We start from the raw sequence: 8956 nt of genomic DNA on the forward strand, positions 1-8956 counted from the left end.
ACTAATAATGCTGTATTCTAGTGATGAAACGGTATGAAAATTTCATATCACGATTATAGTGACTAAAATTATCAAGGTTATCAGTATTATCACGATATTGTAAAAATGTGCCAAAAAATATTAAAATGTACTGATACACACACTGAAACCATTTCAAGTTTTATATTGAGAACTACAAATACAATTGCCATTTTGTTTGTATAAAAAATAAAGTAACAGCAAATACTTTTTGTAAACATATGAAAAGTGTGCATTATCAAGATTTTATATTATATAGGTAATATAATGACCCTGTGGACAATTACATGAAAACAAGTAAGTCTTTAGAAGACAGTGATAGTAACTGCAATGAGCCCAACAACTGACATAAATACAGAGCAGTCTGTAGCGTTTCTAGATATGCTGGTTGGTTGACTAAACTGCATAACGTGTTATCATGTGCAGTGGACAAATAGAGCCCAACAACTGACGCGACGCACACAACGTGTATCGTTTTTACAAGAGCAGCAACACTGAGAGCTTCAGTTTACAAGCTGTTAGCAAGTCAGAGAGTCAAACCAAAGCTAAAAGCTCACCCTGCGTTCACTCGTTATTTTCTTCAATCAATTTTCCCTCAGCACTCTCATAAAAACTAAAATATAACCGGACTTCAGAGTGACTGAAAAATCTCCAAACCCACGTTGCATTCTGCGCATGCGCGCCTGCTTTTGGGAGACGCTGGACAGTGTTTGCCATGAGATTATAACAGCGTGGTTAACCGTACCCGGTTATCATGGTAATTAAAATGTGTACGGTAATAATAACCGTTGGGAATTTTACCATGGTTTGCCGTTAAACCGGTTATCGTTTCATCCCTACTGTATTCAAACCTGTCTTGAGTGAATTTAAAAAGATAGGTCGCTTTTTGTAACCTCAATAGATTTTAATTTGTAGTACTTTTTACTTTTGATTACTTTAGTATTTTTATAACCAGGTACTTTTTTATTTTCACTTGAGTAGGTTTATACTGGATGACTTTTACATTTACTTGAGTAACATTTTTCATGTGGTATCTGTACTTTCACTTAAGTATGAAAATTGAGAACTTCTTTCATTACTGATTAAATTTCAATGCTATATGCCAGAACAAGGTCGACGGTGTGGGTAAAACAGTGAGTGGGTTTATGAACAGTTTGACAGAAGCCAACTGAATCTAATAATTAATTATAATGATTTAGTAATCATCTGAGATTATCAAGACCCACTTGTGCGCAGCCAATAGACTTGCAGTATACAGTATGGTGGTGTGTAATGTTCTGTATAATGATACCGCAGTTGCATTAAAGCAACTTTCACAGAAACATTATGTGCATTCACTAAAATCTTACAACTTGCAAGTTACAGCAAAGCAGGTCTACATATAACACCTCTCCCCACCTGCTGAGCTGACACTCCAAGATGTCTCACTGAATATTCATTAAGTGCTGAGCCTGTCTCCACATCCCCCAAATGGCAGGAAGCCTAAAGGGACATTTCAGGATATATGTTTAAAAAATGATTTTTGCTTAGTATTTACAACAGGTTTAGGATGTGTATATGAAACATGTTGATATCAAATCTATAGAACTGAATCATCGCATTTCACTTTTATAGTCTACAGTTGTTGAAACCACCTGTAGTTTCCAATTAAACTGTTCCCAGTACAGTATGAAAACATCAAATTGACTTTGTGATATTTGAAGAGACATAACTGTTGAATTGTTCAAAGGTAAAATTTGGTTCTTTGAGTGCCACACATCAAATGCATCTAAGATTCACTTCACCACTGTGATGACAATGACAGTGTGCTATGTACTACAATAGCATTACAATACTATGCAATGCTTTGGCAATATTGTTGTTATACATTCATGCCAATAAAGCTATTTTGAATTAATATGAATTTGAATTGACAGTGATGATTGATATATAGAACACCAGGTAAAATTATGTATGTTCAATCATAAATTAATGTACTTAAAGACAAAAAAAAATTTTTCTTGAATTTTGGTGGAAGTCACACTGACAAATAGTAATTAAACAATAGCAGTAAACTGTTGTGTACTGCTTTCAACAAGATGATGACAAAATGCTTACGTTGTTCAACACAGCATTTCAGCATGTGTTTTCTGCCCTACAGTATGTGTTAATATCAAATTACCTGTTAAAATATAGTTAATGATTAATAGTTAACGTCATTCCGTTTAAAGAACACACTATTTTTCTGAACTCATTTATACACATCAACATAATCCTAGGTTTTTATTTAAAACTGTGGATCTGCTGGTAAACCCAACCCCTCCTTGTGCCTCAGCTGGAAGTAATGATGATTGTGAATTGTTTTTATCTTATTTTAATGATAAGGTGATGTCAATCAGAGCCTCTCTTCCTCTTACCCTGAGGTCCCTTACCAGCAACAAGAAAGTTTTAACCAGTTTTATCCCATTGACTTGTCTTTAACAAAAACAGTATCACAAATGAGAGTGTTTTCCAGCCCACTTGATGTAATACCTACAAAGTTCTTATTGAAAGTAATGGATTCTGTCGGGCCCCATTTGATCTCTGTTTTTAACAGCTCCCTATCTACTTGTTGTGTCCCTGATTATTTTAAAACTGCCTGTGTGAACCCACTTTTAAAAAAACCTGGCTTAGATCCATCCCTCCATCAAAATTTTAGACCCATTTCAAAAAAATTTTTTAGAAAGAATTGTGTCCAAACAGCTGCTCTCTGTACTGGAAAATAACAAAATATTTGAAAAGTTTCAATCTGGTTTCAGGAAGTGACACAGCACTGAAACTGCCCTCCTTAAAGTCGCCAATGACCTTTTAATGTCCGCTGATGATGGCATGTGCTCAGTCCTAGTATTCCTAGACCCTAGCACTGCTTTTGACACCATTGATCACAACATCATGTTAGACAGATTGAGGCACTGGGTGGGGATCTCTGGTACTGCCTTAGAATGGTTTTCATCCTACCTGTCAAATAGGAAGTTCTGTGTGTCTGTCAACAACTATGTCTCTTCATTCTGTCCAGTTAAATATGGTGTGCCTCAGGGGTCGGTCTTAGGACCCATTTTATTTGCCTTGTATCTGCCTTGTACCTTGGACACATTATTCAGAGACATGGTATTTCTTTTCATATTTACGCTGATGACACACAGATGTATTTGCCGGTCAGATCCACAGACCCTGGCATGCTGAGTTCACTTTCCGACTGCCTCTGTGATGTCAAATAATTTCCTCCAGTTTTGTCTCCTCAACTCAGACAAAACTGAGATCCTAGTAATTGGGTCCCAGCAGATGGCAAAGCAAATACTGCCATATGCTAGTTCCCTAGTGAATCATGTTAAGCCTGTTGCAAAGAATCTTGGTGTCTGGTTTGATAGTAATTTAAATTTTGAGCAGCACACCGAAAAGCTAGTACAATCATGTTTTTATCAGCTTTTATTTTTTGTGATAATTCTAAAATACGATCTATGTTAACTTTTTAGGATACTGAAACCATTTTAAACGCCTTCATCTCATCACGCCTGGATTACTGCAACAGCCTTTTCACTTGTTTAACCCAAAAATCTATTGAGCGACTCCAGACTGTCCAGAACTCAGCTGCCAGGCTTTTAACCAGAACAAAGAAATATGATCACATTACCCCTATTTTAGCTTCATTACACTGGCTCCCAGTATGTTTTAGAATTGACTTTAACATTTTATTGATCACTTATAAAGCTCTTCATGGCCTCTCATCTTGTTATATTTCTGACCTTTTAGTCCCATACATACCAGCACGTACCTTGAGATCCTCGGGCAGAGGTCTGCTGTCTGTTCCAGAGTCTCGACTGAAAACTAAAGGGGACAGAGCGTTTGCTGTCAGGGCCCCGAGGCTCTGGAACAGCCTGCCTGAGGAAATCAGGTCGGCTGAGTCAGTGAACTCTTTTAAGTCCTTTCTTAAAACATACTTTTATAGGAGAGCCTTTTCCTGATTTTAGTTTTTATTTTCCTTTTTAAAAATTTTTTTTAAATATATTTTATATTTATTTTGTATTCTAATCTTATAAGTGTTTTCTTGTTTTTACCATGTAATTGTTTTTATGTGTTTTATTGTTTTTACACTTGTGAAAGCACTTTGTAACTGTTTTTTGAAAAGTGCTCTATAAATAAAGATTATTATTGTTATTATATTATTATTAAAGTGATTTAATCTCTACAATTGTTGTATTTTTACATTAGCCCTTCAAAGACCTTCAATCTTAGCTTATATCTATTTTTCTTGAATGTTTTTAGTATTTATTGCTCCACAGAGCAGATAATCCGCAAAAATGGTCAAATCCATTTTTGCAAAGCAACAAATGAAACAACAACAGAGCAACAATCACATTTGTTAAGCATAGCATAACTATCTACAGCAGCTCAAAGTGCATATGGGATATTGTTATTTCTCAAACAGAAACATACGTACAATACATGGACCACAGTTTTGTTCTCCCCATTTTTATTCCCTCCTGAGAATTGAAACTTGTAAAGGTAGCAGGTTGAGACAGCTGCTGGAGGGAGAGAGCATGACATCAGGTTCACAGCCATGGCATAAATCTTGACCTCTCTGAAGGAGCATGAATGGAGGGTCACAGCGTGCCTGGGTCATCATCACAGAAAGATGTCAAGGGCCAAGAGGAACACTTACCCTAATACTCTCCCACTCCACTTCCACCCTCTGGATGTTCTTTAGATTGATTTTACCTTTGAGGTGATAGCTGTATGATGTGTACAGTTCAAGCCCACTTCTGGCAGGGTGAATAATAGAACAGATATGCCAGGTTAAATTCCAATGCACTTTTCAAAAAATACAACGTCTGCATTCTGGGCTGTATAAAGCAATAATTTTTAAAGGGTGTGCATTATCATTCTATTATTCAAAATAATATAGATGTATAGGGAATAAATTAAAGTAAGTTGAAATCTTTTTTTAATCTGACCAACATAAAAAGCATACACATAGAATGACAGCAGCTGACCAAGAACTTTGTGAGAGCTTGTTACAGATTCACACTGTAACTAAGAAGTACTGTATTTTGCTGGGTAACGGGATGGAGCTATGCCTTAAAGAGGTCATATTATGCTTTTTGGCTTTTCCCCTCTCCTTTATTGAATTATGTAGCTTTTTTGTGCATATAATAGGTTTGCAAAGTAAAAAAGCCTAAAGGGAGTTCCCATTTCCCATAGAAAACACTACTCTAAACTGCCTGAAAAAAGCTTGTTTGTAGTCCAGCCTTTTCCTTTTATTCTCTGTGACATCACAGCAAAATGCACACCTAGCAACTAGTCCGACACACCCTCAAAAACACCCGTGGAAAAACACTCTGCAGCTGCAGCACACAGTAACAACATGTCCGCCTACTGCCTCCCCTCTCCCTTCCAAACATTAACTACCCTCCAGGCAGTCAGTGAACATCAAGTTGTTACTGTGATGTAGAGACAGAGCTCAGTATGTATTTCATGTGTATGAAAGATACATTTGTTACAAATTAATAACTCACCACTCTGAAACACTTGCTCCAGTCCATGTTGCTAAGCTGGTAAGGGGAACATATACAGCTGAACCGAAGCCGTGTTTACCGGCTTCTCACGACCCGCCCTACTCCTTAACTAGGAACTGCGCATGTGCAATTCCCAACAAAGATCTTGTAGTGGTAAGATGTATCACTCCATAACTAAAACAAGTGTTCAACACAAGGTGAAAAGAGGAGCTGCAGCAATATGACAAAAATATCATGTTTGAAAATGAAACTATGTAAACCTGTTCTGGTACAATCCCTACATAAGATTTTGAACCTGAAAATGAGCACAATATGACCTCGTTAAGAGTTTTTATAAGAATAGCAAGGGAGAATAAAAGAATAAAACACCTGCAGAATAAAAACTAATATAAACCTATAGAGAGGTATGTGGAAAGGATAGAAGGAGTGTTGTGAGAGGAGGAAAGGGTGCAATAGAGATTCTCTGACCTTTTGTTTTCTCTGTATTTACTTTGGTCAATGTATGAGATAGCACTCATTGTTCAATCTTCATAAATAATTATCACAAAAAATAAAATTACTAATAATCATTAAAATAAAACTTATATAGTGTGTGAAAAAGTTTAATAAAGGTGCTGAAGAGCAAAATGCTACGTCCTTACGTGTAAAAATAGATACTGTTTTACATACTGATTTTGCTGGGTAGACAAAACATGAAATATTAGCTGTTTTCAAACAAGAGAAAATGAAATCTATCTGGTAAACAATGTTTTCTTAGTATATTACAGTGGAGAAACATTTTGCCTTTGCATATTATGAACTAAAATGAACAGAAAAATAAAGTAGAGCAGTCTTTCATAATGCATTTTCTCTTGAATTGTAATATAGGAGAACTCAATTCCTTCATGTGTGCAACTACACACTATATGCCATCCTTACATCAGTTGCTAAAACTGTAAATGAACCATTCACTTAGAAGACTTACACATCCAACTTTTGCCTTCAATACTGCCAGTCTTATCTGCGATGTCTTGAACTCACAAAATTCTCACCACTTGCAAGACCAGCGATAAGTGTCCAGCGATGTGTCGAACAAACATTTTCTGGTGAATCCAGCCTCCAGCTAATGTTTTAAATTGAATTAGCCACTGTATCTTGACAGTCTTGCAGTCACTTGCTAGATGGCAACTTCTTCCCATCTGTTCTATTACTTACGTGTCTGTGTGATGAAATTACCAGTATGTTGATGATAAGTATATTAGTGTATTCCCTTTATTTAACCTAATTTTAATGTTATATCTAACATAATAATTATTTTTATTATTTATTAATCAGTAGAATTATATATTATTGAGCAACATAGTGGCTCAATGCTTAGCAATGTCACCTCAAGAAAATCTTGTTTTTAACCATGACCCAGTCTGCTGGTGTCTCTGAGTGTGGACTTTGCTTGTACTGAACTCATTCTCAGCACAGAGTTTGTAGCAGGTCAAACAGTACAGCTACACAGCATGAGAGACTGAATTAACTATGTAATACTTCTATTGGCAGTGTGTATTTAGACTATGCACAGAAGCCATGAGTGGGTGGTGAAAGCAACAAGGAGGAGGAGCTGTTGTCTGACTCTCAGAGGGAGATGTATTTCCTTGAAGCAGAAAATACTATTGCAGACTCTATGGGCCCTATTTATGACGATCTAAGCGCACGATGTGAAGCGCATGGCGCATGTGCATTTAGGGTGTGTCCGAATCCATTTTCATTAGATTAACAGTGGAAAAAAATGGTTGTGAATCTGAATGAGTTAGTCATGGGTGTGAGTGTCATCTCCCCTTCCTTTTAAAAGCCAGGTGCGCTTGTACCTTGGCGCATTGCTATTTAATTGGTGCATGAATGTCACATTATAAATAATAATAATATACAATAAAATAAAATACAAATAAATAAATAAAGTGTCATGCAGATTCGCAGTAGAGAGAGAGCTCATCTGTGTGAGTATGAACTTTATTGTTGACATGATATAAAAACTTTCTTTGATTATGTTACTCTACCGCTCTGTGGTTTATATGTGAAGTGTGTGAATTACACTACAGACTGTAGTCTCTGTTAACAGTGACAAACAGATATCCATGTCACTGCTCCTCTCCTCTATGTACGTCTAGATCCTCACTGCACTGCATTATTATAAACTATGATGAACTGTAGGGCTGACCCCGAATAGTCAAAGATTCAATGCTTTGATGGGCGGAGCCTGATTCGACTGTCAGTCTCACAGTCGAAGAGACCGAGCCCCAGCTTCACTGGTGTTGTGCGGAGTTGTCTGCACCTTGCGGGACTTTCGGATAATTTATCACTGAACCACACAAAGAATATTTTATTGTTTTTAAATAGCCGGCTACTTGAACTAGACCCACGAGGAACCGCGACGTGCGTGCAGTTGTCGGCAGCATGGCGTGCACGCAAAACTCTGCACAAGACCGGTGAATGACAGGCAAGCAAGAGAGAGAGAGAGAGAAAAGGGTCTTCAAAAAGCCTCAGTTTAGATGGAAATTTATAGTGTAAGTTGAATGAATAGAGACTGTAGCTCTGGAGCATCTCAAGATTAAAGCAGAGCTACCGCGTGTAAAAGTAAAGTGTGTTTAAAGTAAAAAATAATTAAATGCGAAGGTTTGTTGTACTATTTTGTCTTATGGTATCCTATACTGCAAGCATAGTATTGGCAATTATTGCAGACTTTGATAAAGTGGTTTTACTCAGTATTTCATTCCTCCCATGCAGCCATCTAGTGTTCAGGGTTCCTGGACTGAGCATGAGAAAGTTTATAGACAAAGCCTTCTATTGTTAACTAGGTTTAAATATTTTTGGGTGTTTTTGCCTTTATTAGATAAAAGGCAGTAGAATGTTCACAGCAAATGAATGGTGATGGTATGCAACAAAGGTCCCTGGCTGTAAAATATCAAGAAACTGTCTAAAGTTGTAGGCTTTTTAAAAAAAATAGCTATCAGGTTGTTTCCCCTTTTTTCAGACCTTTTGATATGTATTGAAATGTTCAGGGAAACCATCTTTTGATGTCCTTGTTTACAGTTTTGCGTCACTGCGTAACAGTGAGCATAACAACAACAAAGAACAATTATTCTATCTGACACTGTGAAGAATACTCTCACATAGCCAGCCAGGCCTCTCTTGTCAGAAATGATGACTATACATTCTTCATGGGAAAATGTAATTTCAGAGACATTGTAAAGTGCAGATCACTTCAACAAAAAATCCAATAGATGGACAAAACTGAGTACATGTCAGTGCACTGAATAGAGTTTTCTGCATCAGCCTGTATTTCCTGATTCATGCTGCATGGTGAACATACAGTATGTAAAGACGCATGCAGCATCAATGCCATAGTTGCCTGGAAATTTAAATACTTGAGATGATGA

The 8956-nt window shown here is 36.8% G+C and overlaps 1 long non-coding RNA gene across 1 annotated transcript; it reads right to left on the reverse strand.

The window, feature by feature from the left end:
- Positions 1 to 4490: 4490 nt before the first annotated feature.
- On the reverse strand, positions 4491 to 4804 carry LOC123958440. Its single transcript, XR_006822063.1, has 2 exons — positions 4753 to 4804; positions 4491 to 4648 (listed from the first exon to the last, which is right to left on the reverse strand). It is a non-coding gene; the product is annotated as an uncharacterized LOC123958440 (long non-coding RNA).
- Positions 4805 to 8956: the final 4152 nt, after the last annotated feature.

Source organism: Micropterus dolomieu, linkage group LG20, assembly GCF_021292245.1.
Source record: "Micropterus dolomieu isolate WLL.071019.BEF.003 ecotype Adirondacks linkage group LG20, ASM2129224v1, whole genome shotgun sequence".
Lineage (NCBI taxonomy): Eukaryota > Metazoa > Chordata > Actinopteri > Centrarchiformes > Centrarchidae > Micropterus > Micropterus dolomieu.